The sequence below is a fragment of the Panulirus ornatus genome, chromosome 64, assembly GCF_036320965.1.
Source record: "Panulirus ornatus isolate Po-2019 chromosome 64, ASM3632096v1, whole genome shotgun sequence".
NCBI lineage: Eukaryota > Metazoa > Arthropoda > Malacostraca > Decapoda > Palinuridae > Panulirus > Panulirus ornatus.
Window position 1 is genome coordinate 8,073,983 of NC_092287.1, and position 18,345 is coordinate 8,092,327.

The window sequence follows — 18,345 nt, forward strand, 5'->3', positions numbered from 1 at the left end:
CGAACCAATACCCTATACCCACGTAACATAACCCCATATCCACGTACCAATACCCCATATCCACAAGTCCCACTTCACCATATTCACGTCACTATACGTCACATTCACGTAACAGCACCCCACACCCACCTAACAGCACCCCACACCCACCTAACAGCACCCCACACCCACGTAACAGCACCCCACACCCACGTAACAGCACCCCACACCCACGTAACAGCATCCCACACCCACGTAACAGCACCCCACACCCACGTAACAGCACCCCACACCCACGTAACAGCACCCCACACCCACGTAACAGTACACAATAATGAACTATTCAACGCCTTTTTCCTCTTGTACGTACGCACATCCACTAACCCCAACCCCCCTTACAACAACAACAAGAACAACAACAACAACAGGGGACCCCGTCATAAACAGCTGCTCTGGGTTGGCAGATCCTCACAGCGATTTACAGCAGTTTGCTGTACTTTAGCCGAGTCGCCCGGGATTAACATGGGCTGTGTAACTCCCTCCCTCGCAATCCCTCACAGTCCCCCTCTCCCGGAGGCATGGGAAAGATGGTGGGGCGTGGGTGCCGGAAGAGCCGGTCGGTCGGAAATACAGTAAGGGGGGGGGATGGGAAGGGTACATAAGACATAGGGAAGGAATGGAAGGCGAAGAGATGGAATGGAGTAAAGGCGGTGGCGGAAGAAAGGGGAGAAGAACGGAGAGGTATGGAAGAGGAAGAAGGGAGGGAAGCGATGCGAGACAGGAACAGTATATCAGAGTCAGGCTGGGTGTGTGTGTGTGTGTGTGTGTGTGTGTGTGTGTGTGTCTTACTCTCCCTCCCATTTGTCTAAGACGAGTGATTCATTCTCCATCAACGGAGGAGTCTACCACACAGGCTTATCTACCTACCTACCTACCCTACCTACCACACACCCTCGTCCCTTCCTGGCTCGACCATCTACCACACCCGGGGATGTCGAGGCCAACCTCCGCCATCTATCGACCTCGTCTATAGAGCCAGACACCGTCCGAATTTCTCACCTGCATACAAGTCGCTTTCAGCAGTTCTTTTCATCTCTAATCCCCCTCCTCACACAGCTCCGTCTCCAGCCTACGATCTACAATCTTGCTTCTCTGATATCTCGGGCTGTTGAGGGCCGCGTCCCGATAGGTCTACGGACACTACCAAAAAAAAAAAAGAAAACGCGGTGGATCACCAATGCCTTAGCTGGTTTCTCCCAGAGATGCCACCCTCAAGAGAACGATTCGTGATGTTCTCTAACATCTACACTCACTTGACTCAAAGGGGACATTTGGCCCCGCATGTGGTACGGAGGCGTGGTCAGCCACTGCGCTCACCGGCACCCCACCTCGGGAATTTACGGGTATGTTTTACGAAGTCTTCCACACCAGTTGTACCAGCAGGGATGCCATCGTGTGGTGGGATTTTCCAAAGCTGCAGGCGATACAGTTCTCAACGCGTGCGTTCTAGGATACAGTCTCAACCTTAGTGCTCGATAGGACGGGCAGGTGTACCGGTCCACCTCTCCTGCCCTCGCAGACGGGCAGGTGTACCGGTCCATCTTCCAAGTCACGCATACAGGTAGGTGAACCGGTCCACTCTCCCCGGTCCCGCAAACGGGTAGGTGTACCGGTCCACTTCCAACGTCCCGTAGACAGTCAGGCGAACCGGTCCACCTCCCAAGTCACGCATACAAGGTCTAACTCCCCTGTCCCGCAAAGAGGCAGGTGAACCGGTCCATCTCCCAAGTCACGCATACAAGGTCCAACTCCCCTGTCCCGCAGAGAGGCAGGTGAACCGGTTCACTTCCTCCGTCCCAGGCTCCCCCCGGGCAGGTCTCTCCAACTTAACATCATCAACATAATCTAAGCTAAACTTATAAAAGGATCCCAGCCCGAAATCTCCGACCAGGGTGGGTGGGTGGGTTCGGCCGAGGGAGGGAAGGAGGTGTGTGTGGGGTGGGTGTTCTTCTTGCAAGCATTTTCCTTGCTTAAATATGCCTGCGCTCAGCTAACGAGGCCCGGGGCTCCTCTGTCGCCTGTGTACTGCTCCCTTTTTAAGCACACTTAGCCCGCTGTGCCTCCTGATGCGTGCAGGTAATGGAGCGAGCACTCTCCCACGGCTTACACACTCTCTCTCTCTCTCTCTCTCTCTCTCTCTCTCTCTCTCTCTCTCTCTCTCTCTCTCTCTCCTACTGCGTGCGCGGCGCCTTCTTGATTTACGGGGTGGTGGTATGGAGGAACTCCTCCCTACCACCTACCACAACGCTTGCCATAGCAATGGGGGGGGGACGATTCGACGAGTGGAGATTGGAGGATCCTGCCAACCACGACTGTCATCGGCTAACACACACACACACACACAAGCATCCTGCTAAGTCCATGAACACTACCTCTTGACTCCATCTTCCCCACACACTCCATGACCACTACCTACCTCCATCCATGGACCGTGCATCTCCCACAACACCCCCACCCCACTCCTCCCTGCAGTTCATGACCTGTACCACCTGACCCAACCCCCACCCTCCAAACGTCCTCACATAAACCCATCTTTGCAGGCTCCTCCTACAAATCTAGCGACTTCCCTCGACTTTCCCCCCCTCCACCATCATCCTCAGTAGCCCCTCCTCACCAAAAACAACCAACCCACCCTCCCTCCCTCTCCTCAGTAGCTCCTCCCAACCAACCCACCCTCCCTCTCTCTCCTCAGTAGCTCCTCCCAACCAACCCACCCTCCCTCTCTCTCCTCAGTAGCTCCTCCCAACCAACCCACCCTCCCTCCCTCTCCTCAGTAGCTCCTCCCAACCAACCCACCCTCCCTCTCTCTCCTCAGTAGCTCCTCCCAACCAACCCACCCTCCCTCTCTCACCTCCACTCTGGCCGTCACTCCACAGAACCACTTCACCACCACTTCGCTCACCCCATCCATCCGTCCAAGCCTCCCCATTACGTCCACTACACCATTACACACTTTCGCCTCTCACCCCTTGCGAACAGAATCATTATCCCTCGCCTCTGCAATCCACCAGATCACTAGGATATCTTTTTTTTCTAAACTCTTCCTACGAACGTAAATCCGAGGTAATAATTATCATTCTCGACCCAGGATTTGTTAAAATCCTCTCTATTTGTAATCCCCGACGGGCCCGGTTCTCGCCGGACAGTAATGGAGGGCATTAATCTCCCTTCCATTATTTGGTTGGGCATCAGAGCGGCACGGGGGGGGCCAGGCAGGGGTTCAACAGGGTGGCTATGCAGGGTCGACAAGGTGGCGAGGTAGGAGTCAACAGGATGGCAGCCAGGAGTCAACAGGGAGGCCAGACAGGGGTCAACAGGGTGGCCAGCCAGGGGTCAACAGGGTGGCCAGCCAGGAGTCAACAGGGAGGCCAGACAGGGGTCAACAAGGGAGGCCAGACAGGGGTCAACCGGGTGGCCAGCCAGGGGTCAACAGGGTGGCCAGCCAGGGGTCAACAGGGTGGCCAGCCAGGGGTCAACAGGGTGGCCAGCCAGGAGTCAACAGGGAGGCCAGACAGGGGTCAACAGGATGGCCAGCCAGGGGTCAGCAGGGAGGCCAGCCAGGGGTCAACAGGGTGGCCAGCCAGGAGTCAACAGGGAGGCCAGACAGGGGTCAACAGGGAGGCCAGCCAGGGGTCAACAGGGTGGCCAGCCAGGGGTCAACAGGGAGGCCAGGCAGGGATCAACAGGGTGGCCATGCAGGGGTCAACAGGGTGGCCAGGCAGGGGTCAACAGGGTGGCCATGCAGGGGTCAACAGGGTGGCCAGGCAGGGGTCAACAGAGTTACCAGGCAGGGGTCAATAGGGTGACCAGGCAGGGGTTAACAGGGTGGCCAGGCAGGGATCAACTGGGAGGCCAGGCAGGGGTTAACAGGGTGGCCAGGCAGGGGTCAACATGGTGGTTCAGAAGAGGTCAACACAGAGACCAGGTAGGGTCAACAGTAATTAAGACCAGGTAGGGGTCAGCACTACACATCCTCACCATCATGGGAAAACTGGGGGGAAAAGAGAGAGAGAGAGAGAGAGAGAGAGAGAGAGAGAGAGAGAGAGAGAGAGAGAGAGAGAGAGAGAGAGAGAGAGAGAGAGAGAGAGAGAGAGAGTCGTGTTTCACCATAAAAAAAAGAATGACGTCAGTCAAAGCTCCCGGCATCAGGCTACCCCCCCCCCCTCAAAAAAGAGAGAAATACACGTTCAAAAAAAAAAGAGACAAAAAGAAAAAAAGAACATATCCAACAAACGTATGAACCTCATTATCGTGAAGGTGTACGCGTCGCCAGGTGAACATTTCCCTGGCGGGAGAAGTGAGTGGCAGATCTGCCCGGGCAAAATGAAGTGGGTGAGTGTTGGGGCCTTTTTCTGGGTCGTTTAAAAAAAGAAAAGAAAAAAAAAAAACCCTTGTACACCACCACCCTACCACCCACTGGGATATATGCCTCTCAGTCATTGCAAATATGAATATGTACATGTGTATATGTGTTGGAAAGGATCATAATTTTGCGCGTGATCAAGACATTCCTATGAGTCCACGGGGGGGAAAATGAAACACGATAAGTTCCCAAGTGCACTTTCGTGTAATAATCACATCATCAAGGGGAGAACACTAGAGTTTATGATACGCTCGTTGTCTGTCTTGGACAATCGCATGTTTATGAAATGGCGTCCTAGCTGCGTCTCTTCGTTGTATAGTTGTATATCAACTGACTGTTATATTTCTCCCCCCCCTCCACCAACCCCTTTCTCCATGACCCCCGCGTCTTCTTCTTCTTCTTCTTCTTCTTCTTCTTCTTCTTCTTCTTTTTCTTCTTCTTCTTCCAGCTCCATTCCCTCGTCTAAGATGGAAGACACTCCTCTTCTTACCACCACCTCCTCCTCCTCCTCCTCCTCCTCCTCCATGAAGACACTCGCTCCTAAAATTCAAAATTGTGTGGCAAAGACGCACATCAAATACAGCGGATCTGAGACTCCAAAAGAAAATGGTCTTCGGGGATTAATACATCGGATATGAGACTACGAAAAGGGATCATCGGGGATTAACACAGCGGATCTGAGACTACGGAAAAATGGGATGAACGGGAAATGATACGCAGGAGATTTCTATGCTACGAGAGAGAGAGAGAGAGAGAGAGAGAGAGAGAGTGAGAGAGAGAGAGAGAGAGAGAGAGAGAGAGAGAGAGAGAGAGAGAGCATGTGTGTGTGTGTGTGTGTGTGTGTGTGAGCACATAACCTCCGGGTTTCCCTCATCAGTTCCCAGCCCCGGTGAATAACACCCGGACATCAATTTTCCAGAGTGTTTGATAGCCCTGGCTGCCGCCGCCCCCGGACGGCTGTGATTTGGGCTGCGTTTACCTCCAGTGCCTCGCTCGCTTCATGATGCTCACGTGGGGGGGAGGGCACCTCCCTTACCTCCTCACACACACACACACACACACACACACACAAAGGCAGACAGACAGACAGACAGACAGACAGACACACACACACACACACACAAAAAGGCAGACAGACAGACAGACACACACACAAAGACACACAGACAGACATATATACATACATACACAGACATAAAGACAGACAGACAGACACACACACACACACACACACATACACACACACACACACACACACACACACACACACACACAGGCATGAGGTGGGCCACTGCCCACATTATATACTCGCTGATGAGATCTCTTACATATACTTGCCGGTGCTACAGTAACTTCTTTTTTTCTCCAGTGGCACGACAAGGGGGGGGGGGGGGAATGGCTCCTCTTCCACTGGACAAAAAACACTCTAACTATCTTTCTGGACACTGAATATAATTCAAGTGGGTGTAGAATTTCCCAGTGGGTATGGCTAACCTCCCACTCTGAAACTCTAAGACAACTGCTTGGACGTATACTTCGCAGTTCCAGGGGAGGACACACTGCCACTAGGATGCTTTAAACCGCTGCTAGGATGCACTGGGTAAAGCACCACTGTGGAAAGCCACTAAAACAGCGCCCGCATTCGTCTCATCGCCACTGAGAAAAAAGTGTGCACTATTAGGCTCTTATGCACGTTACCAGAATGCATCTCTCTCCAGCACTGAGCCAAGACTCAATGTATATATATATATATATATATATATATATATATATATATATATATATATATATATATATATATACATTTAACTGCCGGCACTAAGACTTATTCTAGAAACCAACGCACAAACCTAGGCACTACGGTAGCCTAGAAACCACTGCAAATCCTAGAAACCAGCACTCTAGACCCTCTAGAAACCAATACATATAGAAACCACCGCACATCCCACGCACTAATGACACCTCAGAAATCAATATGTATCCTAGAAACCAACATATAAATTTATATATATATATATATATATATATATATATATATATATATATATATATATATATATATATATATTTCATTCTAGAAAACAACGCACATCCCCGGCACTAAGACACCCTCTAGAAACCAACACACGCGCACACACACACACCCTAGAAACCAACCCCCCCCTTCCCCCCCTGCACGGGAGGATAAAGACCTGAGAACAAGTAGGCTATACCCAACACAGTAAGTTTTCTCCCCACACCCCAACGCCAAGAACTTCCCCCATGCTGGCCGTCCAGAGAGAGAGAGAGAGAGAGAGAGAGAGGTGGGGGCTGGATACCTCAAATGAATATGTTGGTGTTAAGTCGTATTTACTGCCACATCTATCTCGAGTCCAGCGTCTTTATGGCTCTTGTGTTCCTCTCTCTCTCTCTCTCTCTCTCTCTCTCTCTCTCTCTCTCTCTCTCTCTCTTTCCGCGCGCGCGCGCGTGTGTGTGTGGTGGAGCATTCTATTGCCTGGACTTGCAAGAATTCAGCCGTACACCTGTTTTTCCCCTGTTGTCTTGGCAGATTCTGACACCACTTGGCTGTACGGGTTTTACATTATGTGTATGAGAATGTATGAGGGTGATACATTCGGTGTATGGCAATGTATGAGGGTGATGTAGTCGATGTGTGGCAATGCATGAGGGTGATGTATTCGGTGTATGGGAATGTATGAGGGTGATGTATTCGGTGTATGGGAATGTATGAGGGTGATGTACTCGGTGTATGGGAATGTATGACGGCGATGTATTCGGTGTATGGCAATGTATGATGGTGATGTATTCGGTGTATGGGAATGCATGATGGTGATACATTCGGTGTATGGGAATGTATGAGGGTGATGTATTCGGTGTATGGGAATGTATGATGGTGATACATTCGGTGTATGGCAATGTATGAGGGTGATGTATTCGGTGTATGGGAATGTATGAGGGTGATGTACTCGGTGTATGGGAATGTATGACGGCGATGTATTCGGTGTATGGCAATGTATGATGGTGATGTATTCGGTGTATGGGAATGCATGATGGTGATACATTCGGTGTATGGGAATGTATGACGGCGATGTATTCGGTGTATGGCAACGCATGATGGTGATGTATTCGGTGTATGAGAATGTATGAGGGTGATGTATTCGGTGTATGGGAATGTATGATGGTGATACATTCGGTGTATGGGAATGTATGAGGGTGATGTATTCGGTGTATGGGAATGTATGATGGTGATACATTCGGTGTATGGCAATGTATGACGGTGATGTCTTTGGTGTATGGGAATGTATGAGGGTGATGTATTCGGTGTATGGCAATGTATGAGGGTGATGTATTCGGTGTATGGGAATGTATGACGGCGCTGTATTCGGTGTATGGCAATGTATGACGGTGATGTCTTTGGTGTATGGGAATGTATGAGGGTGATGTATTCGGTGTATGGCAATGTATGAGGGTGATGTATTCGGTGTATGGCAATGTATGAGGGTGATGTATTCGGTGTATGGCAATGTATGAGGGTAATGTATTCGGTGTATGGCAATGTATGATGGTGATTCCTTTATGGACTCTGTTTAACGCTGGCACATTACTGTTACCACGTAGAACACAGCATGTGTGTCCAATCACCACACCTAGTATGAACCACGGCAGACGCCTCGTTCGTGCAAACGGTCGTTCGATCGCACCAAGAACGGTGAACGAGCCAGTTCTCAATGCCCTATTACCTCACCACTGGCCACTGAATTCCTTGAGATTACAAATGAATACAGTGGGTTACATAGAGAGAGATGTATACACTTGTGTTGCCCCCGTCTCTTACCCTTGGGTATGTGTACCGTGCATTTACTCCTCTATGAGTCAGGTACCCATCTATCCGACCAGCTCCGAGGGGAGGATGGAGATGAACACCTAGGTTGGATGTTGTAAGCCCACTGCCCCTCCAAGGATTCGAACCCATGCGGGTCCGTGCGGCGACCCCCCGGGCGGGCCCGTGATAACTCATGGTCAAGAACGCTAGCCACGACACCACGGAATGTGTGTGTGTGTGTGTGTGTGTGTGTGTGTGTGTGTGTGTGTGTGTGTGTGTGTGTGTGTGTATCAGTTTTATCGATTTCCAAAAATGCGCACTACTGACGCTGCCCACTACATGTCTTCATTCTGCAATGCCCCACAAATATCTTCCTCAATATTCCTGCCCCACACGTGTACCTTAATATTCCTCCTCACCCACCACACACAAACGTCTACCTGAATATCCCTGCCCCACACATGTCTATCTCAATATCCTTGCCCCACACACGTGTACCTCAATATTCCTGCACCACATTTATCTTCCTTAATATTCCTGCACCACATTTATATTCCTCAATATTCCTGCCCCCACACACATGTCTACCTCAATATTCCTGCCCCCACACACGTCTACCTTAATATTCCTGCCCCCACACATGTCTACCTCAATATTCCTGCCCCCACACACATGTCTACCTCAATATTCCTGCCCCCACACACATGTCTACCTCAATATACCTGCCCCCACACACATGTCTACCTCAATATACCTGCCCCCACACACATGTTTAACTCAATATACCTGCCCCCACACACATGTCTACCTCAATATACCTGCCCCCACACACATGTCTACCTCAATATACCTGCCCCCACACACATGTCTACCTCAATATACCTGCCCCCACACACATGTCTACCTCAATATACCTGCCCCCACACACATGTCTACCTCAATATCCCTATCCCTCCACACATGTCTTCGTCCACAATCCCACTCACCAAAAGACTTAACTCTCTTCATTATAATTCTTCCCTCTATATTACCCACCTGTACACTGTTATATTTCTTAGACCCCCAGGAGCGTCCCTCCTCCTCCTCACAATCCTGGCTTCATAAGTCTCATGCCACGTCCACCACCCACGGGACTCCTGTCCCAGCCTTTGCCCTCACCTCACACATGAAAGTCTGAGGGAGAGAGAGAGAGAGAGAGAGAGAGAGAGAGAGAGAGAGAGAGAGAGAGAGAGAGAGAGAGAGAGAGAGAGAGAGATCTAATTACAAACCCCACAAAACAGACGACCGACAAACCCCTCATCCAACAACACTCTCGCATCGGATCCCATTCCAGGCCAGTCACCTCGACGACGCTTGATCTAAAGCCTCACAAACTAGACAAAACAGAAAACGAAAAGAATGAAATAAAATCCACAGGTATGATGGGATGATGACCTCTGACCCGACACCTTAAGGGGGTCTGACAGTCGCATTTCTTCAAATTCTCTCTCTCTCTCTCTCTCTCTCTCTCTCTCTCTCTCTCTCTCTCTCTCTCTTCTCTCTCTCTGGATGCAGACGCTATCATCTTTTTTTGCTGCTGCTGTCGTATCCTCCTCTTTCTCTCCCTATCCACATAACTCGGGGTTGTCAAAATCAGGCGAGCGGATATAATATATATATATATATATATATATATATATATATATATATATATATATATATATATATATATATATTATCCCTGGGGATAGGGGAGAAAGAATACTTCCCACGTATTCCATGCGTGTCGTAGAAGGCGACTAAAAGGGGAAGGAGCGGGGGGCTGGAAATCCTCCCCTCTCGTTTTATTTTTTTTTAATTTTCCAAAAGAAGGAACAGAGAAGGGGGCCAGGTGAGGATATTCTCTCAAAGACCCAGTCCTCTATTCTTAACGCTACCTCGCTAATGCGGGAAATGACGAATAGTTTAAAAGAAAAAGAAATTATATATATATATATATTTATATATATATATATATATATATATATATATATATATATATATATATATATATATATATATATATATATATCCTGGAGGTAAAAAGTGAGTCGTGAACCACCTCGGGGTTGATACACACAGGTAAATAACACAGCAGCAGCCGACACCATTACCATCACATTCAAGGAAATAACTTCAGCCAACATATATCATAATCCTGAAATGAATGACAAACGGTCGGTCATATTGCGACATATTACGTGTGGAGTTCTCAACATATATATATATATATATATATATATATATATATATATATATATATATATATATATATATATATACCTAATACGTGAGACCTAACCAACTATCACTTTCGAAGAGAAAACTGTTGTCTTTCATTCGCCTAATATATATATATATATATATATATATATATATATATATATATATATATATATATATATATAGTCGTCAGATATTACTTTGATGTCCGCTCACAGTTGCGACACGCCGGCGTCTCCTCCCTAGCGGTCATTCTCTCCTATTCTTCATACCTCCCCTCTCCTCACACTGGGGAAGCCAGTAAACCTATACACACTAGAGGAGAGGAGAGGAGAGAGAAAAGAACATTTTGTTTCCTGTGGGTTGGTGTGCAACACCCGCCTTCACGTCTATCCGCAGTCTCACAAGTGCCTTCCTCCTAGTGTGTTCTAGTCATCATACTCTCCTCTTCCACCATCGTTCGGCCAAAGGACAACACGAAGCTGAGGCTCGTTTGTTTTTCGGCGTCCGCCTTCATCGATATAAATGAACCAGGAACAGGAAGGGGGGCGAACGCAGTTCTTTTTTGGGAGAGATAGAGATAGATAGATAGATAGATAGATATAGAGACAGAGAGAGAGAGAGAGAGAGAGAGAGAGAGAGAGAGAGAGAGAGAGAGAGAGAGAGAGAGAGAGAAACTGAGCTCCTTTACCTCTGGAGGCAACTGCAATAGATAGATAGATAGATAGATAGATAGATAGAGAGAGAGAGAGAGAGAGAGAGAGAGAGAGAGAGAGAGAGAGAGAGAGAGAGAGAGAGAGAGAGAGACTGAGCTCCTTTCACCTCTGGAGGCAGCTGCAAACCACCTGGTTGATGCACAACAACAACGCCCCATTTATCTCATGGTTTCGCTTGCCAAGTCTTGTGTCATCATATCATCATATCATCATATCTACGTAATCATCTGTCGAGATATGTCCATGGAATCACGGGTGTTACCGGTCTCCGCCTGCATGGGGTCGCACCGCGAATGAAAGAAAAAGTGACCTTCGGCGAGGATGCACCATCATCGTCAAAGGATTATAAAAGGATCCGAATCTCAATCAGGAAAATCCAAACAGCCATCCATAGTTTCCCCCTGCTACTGGGTGTGGCGCAGCGTTGAAGCTGCATGAACGCCATCAAAAAAAAAAAAGATACATCAAATTTTGTATCATAAAAACAAATATATATATCAATCCTGAAGTCCACAGAGCTGGCTCCAAGCTAATGGAACATCAACAGACCTTCAACATGTTCTTTTTTTTTTACCACGTCAAAACTCAAGTGTGGAATGAGAACGTTCAATTGGGGAGATAAGAATTGCAAAACTCTTTGGCCGATCCAAACGCACCTCTGCGGCAAAGCAAAAAGGGAGAGTAGGATCTATGATATATTCATATGTCTTCTGAAAGCTATTTAAGAACCCAAACCCATAATAAAAAAAAAAAAACATTGATAGACTGTTACAGTTTCTTTTGAGATCTATGAATACGTTACAAGGTCTGGAAAGCTATTGGACAGTGCCAGAAGTCACTGGACATGGGCAGTGCCACGTCCTTGTGAGGCCACTGGTCAACAGCAGGACTAGGTCTCCTAAGGCTAAAGTGGGTCATTAACAATGCCAGTTCTTGGGGAGGTCACTGGTCATCAACGAGTACCTTGGTCCTTACGAGGTCAATGACCATCAGTAGTGGCCAGGTCCTCCTGGAAGGTCACTGGTCATCAAGAGTGCCAGGGTTCTTATGAGGTCAACTGACCTTATCAACAGCAATGTACATGTCGTGGAAGGTCACTGGTGGGTCATCAAGCGCCAGGTGAGGAAAAGTCATCAACCATAGAGGAGTACCAAGTGTAAACTCATCAATTGGCCTGAGTTAATGTCTCCCTTCCTTCCTTCCTGCCCCTGGATCATTAATCCCTTGGTGGATAAGGCCTCAAACGGGCAACTGGTCTCGTGGGAAAGACGGACACTCCCTTCCCTTTTCCGCCGGTCTCTCACGCCCCTTTTCCAACTGCCTTTTCCCTGCCCCCCCCCCCCCCCCCCCAAGCGTCTTCTGTCTTCGCAATCAATCCCACACTTCCTCCACCTTTGTCAACTTCTCGAGGGCAATTTCCCGTCATCATTTACTCCACTTTTCCACGCGAAAGGTAATTCTAAATCCTCCCCTCCCACTACACCGGGGGTGGGACGGGGAGGCTTGGTTTTTGATGTCACATGAAAGAGATGAGAGACAAGGGAATGAGCAACAGGTCGAGTACACTGGAAATGAAGAGGGATTGAGGCGCCTCCGTCCCCACACTACGCCCGCAAGTGACGTAAAAAGCTACGAGTGCTCTACGTCACGACAACTGGCGGCACACAGGACCCTTCGTGTACTTGCGAGCGTGGATGGCGAGCGAGCGAGTGAACGCGACGTTAATTTACACGACAGAGGAATCGCAAGGAATGGCTCCAGAGCCACCAGCGCCACCTGTAGCCTTCCCTGGTGCTCAAACGGGAGGGCCTCCTCCTGACACCAGAACTCCCACCTACCTACCCTCTCTCTCTCTCTCTCTCTCTCTCTCTCTCTCTCTCTCTCTCTCTCTCTCTCTCTCTCTCCATCCCTCCCCCACCAACTCGCCTGTGTTTGCTTCGTTACACAAGTTTTATGAGATGCTCCCCTGAATCATAGATGATAGCTGCAAGGCTGGCTTTTTATACCCGACCTTGTTTAATGCAAGTATGAATTACTTACGGGTGTTTGCTCTTCCTCATCTGATGTCGACATTGTCTTCCGCTGAAGACGCTGTAAGGGAGGGGAGAGAGAGGAAAAGAGAGAGATGGGGGGCAAGGCGACGCTCACATGCTTGAAGGGAGAGAGAGAGAGAGAGAGAGAGAGAGAGAGAGAGAGAGAGAGAGAGAGAGAGAGAGAGAGACCCACAACCATGCGTTAGGAGACACACACACACACACACACACACTAAAACTCATAAACACACACACACACACACACACACACACACACACACACACACACACACACACACAATAAAACACAAAAACACACACAGTCATCCACAATACAGAGATGAATCAACTCGGTGGCTCTCGCCTTCGTAGACTTCATCACCTCTTTTGATCCAGAGAAACCTTGAAAAAAAAAAAGGAAACATGAAAAAAGCGACGTCAAATAATGATGAATAAATAAAAAAAAATCTTCATTAACCATTGGATTACAATAGTTCCTCAATGACCACCGTCTTCTTCTATACCCTTAGGAGGAAATCATGTCTTGTCTTCCGCGCACAGCGGGCGGGCGGGCGAGGGAGCGAGCGCCACCACCACCCTACGTAGTCTTTCACTGCAGCGGCGCCACCACGGGACACGAAGATGAGGACGCGAGTGTGTTCCCTCATCCTCATATAAGAGGCGGACCTGATGGAGAAGTCTCACGACGGCCCTCCAAACTAATATCGCCTCCCAGATCATACGCTTGACACACACACACACACACACACACACACACACACACACACACAACACACAAACACATACACACACACACACACACATATACGCTCTCACTCACTTACTTCCACCACACCACATCTGCCGTAATCCCCGGGTACCCGAGGCACACACACACACACACACACACACACACACACACACACACCGATGATGATAAAGTGGTGATCACGCGCCTAATTTTCTCTGCCAAATCCTCGGTCATAAATTAATACGTAGAGAGTTATTGACGCTCGCTGCAACCTTTCATCACGTCCGGGCTTTTCAAGCTATGGATGAAAAGAGGCAAAATTTCCCCCCCGACTATATTGAACAATGAGGAATTATACGTCAGCTGAGCTAATTAATAAGTTCTGATGAAAGCCTGAGCTGGGCAGGTGGGGGGCGGTGGTGTGGCACCAGCTTACTGCTCCCGCCTGAAACTGTGGTAATGAATTAATCCATTACGTTCGCCCGGTGGTAAATACCATCCCAGAGTGGCCGTGCACGACACCTATCCTGCTGTGTGGATGCGTACATGCCCGTTGCCCTTGCCCTTATCCCCCTCTAGCCTTTCTATTCCCTCCTCTTCTATCCCTCCTCTCCTTACCCTAATATTCAAATACCCGTAACCTTTCTCTCCCTTACCTTAACTATACCGTACACCAGTTCGGTCTCAAGTCCGCTGGATGAGCAGGTTCTTGGACGTCTAAACAAAGACCTTCCCCACCCCCCACCCCCCAGGCAAACCCACACTGTGGCCTCTTGTCATTCCTTCGGCGCGCTACCCCTCACAGGATGAACATGGGATGCACAAAGAAAGACAAATCTTCAAAGGCCGATACCGGAACAAAATCGAGTCACCTGGAGGCCACTAAACCACAACATCCCGGCTGGTGTAGCGCACGATGGAGGAACTCATCCGCAGTCCATCTCGAGTTACTCCATTCGCGTTCCCGATCACCTGGCCTGTGTGCTGAACATCCTTAGCTCCTCTGACCCGTGCTGCCTTCCTCTCTCTCATTGCACCCATCGATCTCAGGCGGCACCATCTCAAAGTCTTGGGTGTGTGTGTGTGTGTGTGTGTGTGTGTGTGTGTGTGTGTGTGTTGGGATCCTCATCTTCGACGCTATACGAGAGCGTGGATTGCGACAGACTCCCCGGTCGTCTTCGCTCCAGAGTGAGCACACAGCCCCAGCTCGCTGGGGATCACATCATTTGCCAGTGTCGTGCCGCTCGCCATGACAGCGCCCACCTGGAGGTGAGGTCGCCAAGGCAGACAACACGAGACATTTTCATGCTGAAGGATATGATAAGTGTTTAAGCTCCTGTCCGATCCTCTGTCCTGCGTCTTTTGATTTCTTCCTCCCTCCTCAGGGAGAGGGAGCAGCAGCTTTTCACCAGTGAACAGCTGCAAAGGACCATCTCGTTCCCTGGGCCCATCTGTCATCCTCCTGTGTCCGTGTACTGTACCCACTGTAAGCTCTGTACTTGCCTCCACTTAACACCCCCCTCATTCTCACACCTTACGCCCATACCATCAGACAATAACAATGCCCAAATCAAATCAAAATGGACCATCTTAACGCACTCTGTGGTCTACGACGCCATTCATCAAATGCTTTTGTTGAAGTCTGTGTCTATCACGCCGGTAAATTTTGATTTCACTTTCAGCCAAACGATAGGCGCATGATCTCTCTCTCTCTCTCTCTCTCTCTCTCTCTCTCTCTCTCTCTCTCTCTCTCTCTCTCTCTCTCTCTCACCCGGGATCCTCTTTCCCCATCAATTCCTCTCCCAGTGCCCCAAACCCACATCCTCCAACACTTTTCTATCCGTGACACAGTCAGCCTCTCCATCCTAAAGGCCGCTCTTGTCCCAGACAGAAGACCACCACCTCAAGAAGACCCCTTCCCCCCCTTCATCCATCAGCTGGTCCACTTCTGGATGACGGACCAAGACAACCTAACAAGCAACAGTCCAATTGGGATTCTGTTATGGACTCCCGTGGTGTTGGCTGCTGTTAGCATTCGTGACCGCGACGCGTTCATGGGACGCGTTCGAGTCCCGGTTACGGCAGTCGGGCCACAGTCAATCCAGCTGTTCATCCACCCCTAGAGGGGAGGTCTGTCGATCAAATGGGCACCTGGCTCAGGCTAAGGTAGGCACACATATACAGCGTTCATGCGATGGCCTTAATTTAACCCTCAGTGGCGCGTTCCGTCTCAGCTGAAAAAAATAAACAAAGAGAAATATCCACTTTTGTGACGTAACACACTTTACGTTTTCTAGGAAATCTCGAGTAACATACCCACCATTTTCTTTATGTCCTCTAACACACTTTACATATTCTAGGATAGCAACAGAACGTACAAACAAACAACAACAACAAAAAATCGAAAGGCAATTACGTTTTATCTTTGTCGTATGTACGAGCGAAGCGCAAAGGCTATTAAGGATCAGCGCTCGCTCCTCTTCGTTTTTTTTTTTTTTCCTTGACAAAAAATTTTTTACCCCCATAACTTCACGCAAGACTCCGTTGCTTAACGACACACGGGGAGCGCGACGGAACGACCCTGAGTGTGCGACGGAACGACCCCTCCTTAGCTATCAATTGATGGTCTGTTGTCACTCACCTGACCGTTACGGGTCAGGTCTAAGGTCAAAAGATCATACTCGTACGATCGTGATATACGAGTGCACCGTCGTGCACAAGGATCGTACCGTCGTGCACAAGGATCGCACCGTCGTGCACGAGGATCGTGCCGTCGTACACGAGGATCGTGCCGTCGTACACGAGGATCGTACCATCGCGCTCAAGGATCGTACCGCCGTGCACGAGGATCGTATCGTCGTGCACAAGGATCGTACCGTCGTCACGAGGATCGTACCGTCGTGCACAAGGATCGTACCGTCGTACACAAGGATCGTACCGTCGTGCACAAGGATCGTACCGTCGTACACGAGGATCGTACCGTCGTCACAAGGATCGTACCGTCGTGCACAAGGATCGTACCGTCGTGCACAAGGATCGTACCGTCGTGCACAAGGATCGTACCGTCGTCACGAGGATCGTACCGTCGTGCACAAGGATCGTACCGTCGTACACAAGGATCGTACCGTCGTGCACAAGGATCGTACCGTCGTAGTCTCGAAGGAGGGTTTAAAAAAATCAAGAAAGCCGACTGACAGAGAAACATTACGACTGAGACCTTCAATTCTGTTCACCATCGAAGAGAGAAGAGTAAGGGGTGATCTGATCACAGCCTCCACGTGCCTCAAACGCTCTGAGACGCGGAAACCAAACAGGTCTTCGAGAGACGCTAGGTACAGTAGGGTTGAGGGTCAAGTCAATTGGGAGGTAAGTTTGAATGGAGAAAAACTGGAGGAAGTAAAGTGTTTTAGATATCTGGGAGTGGATCTGGCAGCGGATGGAACCATGGAAGCGGAAGTGGATCATAGGGTCGGGGAGGGGGCGAAAATTCTGGGAGCCCTGAAGAATGTGTGGAAGTCGAGAACATTGAAAGGACAGCCACAGTGAATGAAAGCGAAGAAAGAAAACTCGGTAAATATGTGGCACTGAGGAAACCCCACTAAGGGGGAAGCTTTCGTCTGTGTTTCCATCCAAAGTCGAGGGCACAGATCAAGGACGGCCTCTGTGTCCTTCACAATGGTTTAAAAAAAAAAGAAAAAACGTTGGGAAAGTCTTGGAGGATTCTGTGTTTATTTCACGACTAAGATTTTTTCTTTTTCCCCTTTCACCACCTTCCTTCCCTTTTCCCCCCCTTATCACACATATCTCACGTGTGGATATTACTACAAGGAACTTTTGCACAGCGAATGAAAATGAACTGCGTGAGGGAGCTGTGAAGGCTGGGGAGAGAGAGAGAGAGAGAGAGAGAGAGAGAGAGAGAGAGAGAGAGAGAGAGAGAGAGAGAGAGAGAGAGAGTTTTTTCTAAGTCGTATGACAACAGTAGAAGTTCAAGAATTGGGAGCCCCACGGATGTAGAGGACCAACAACTCCCTCCCTTCTCTCCTGTACGTACCAACGGGTAATGCTCTCTCTCTCTCTCTCTCTCTCTCTCTCTCTCTCTCTCTCTCTCTCTCTCTCTCTCTCTCTCTCTCTCTCTCTCACACACACATCACCTTAACATTTCCCGACACAGAACTCTCTCACTATTTCTGAAAGAGTCTTCACTTCCCTCCTCAATGATGTAAATGTAAACGGACTTTTTTTTTTCCCCTTTTTTTTTTCCTTTACATCTCTCAAAAGACTCATATCCGTCGTTTCAGTCCTCGTTGTAAAGTGTTCTGTCATGAGTCTTATTTTCTAAAGGATCGTCTTCTATTCGGGCTTCATTTGATACAATTTAA

General features: G+C 49.0%; 1 protein-coding gene across 3 annotated transcripts in view; it reads right to left on the minus strand.

The window, feature by feature from the left end:
- Positions 1 to 18,345, minus strand: part of LOC139746344 (protein amalgam-like) — a 532,453-nt gene that overhangs the window by 259,366 nt on the left and 254,742 nt on the right. The window lies entirely within an intron of this gene.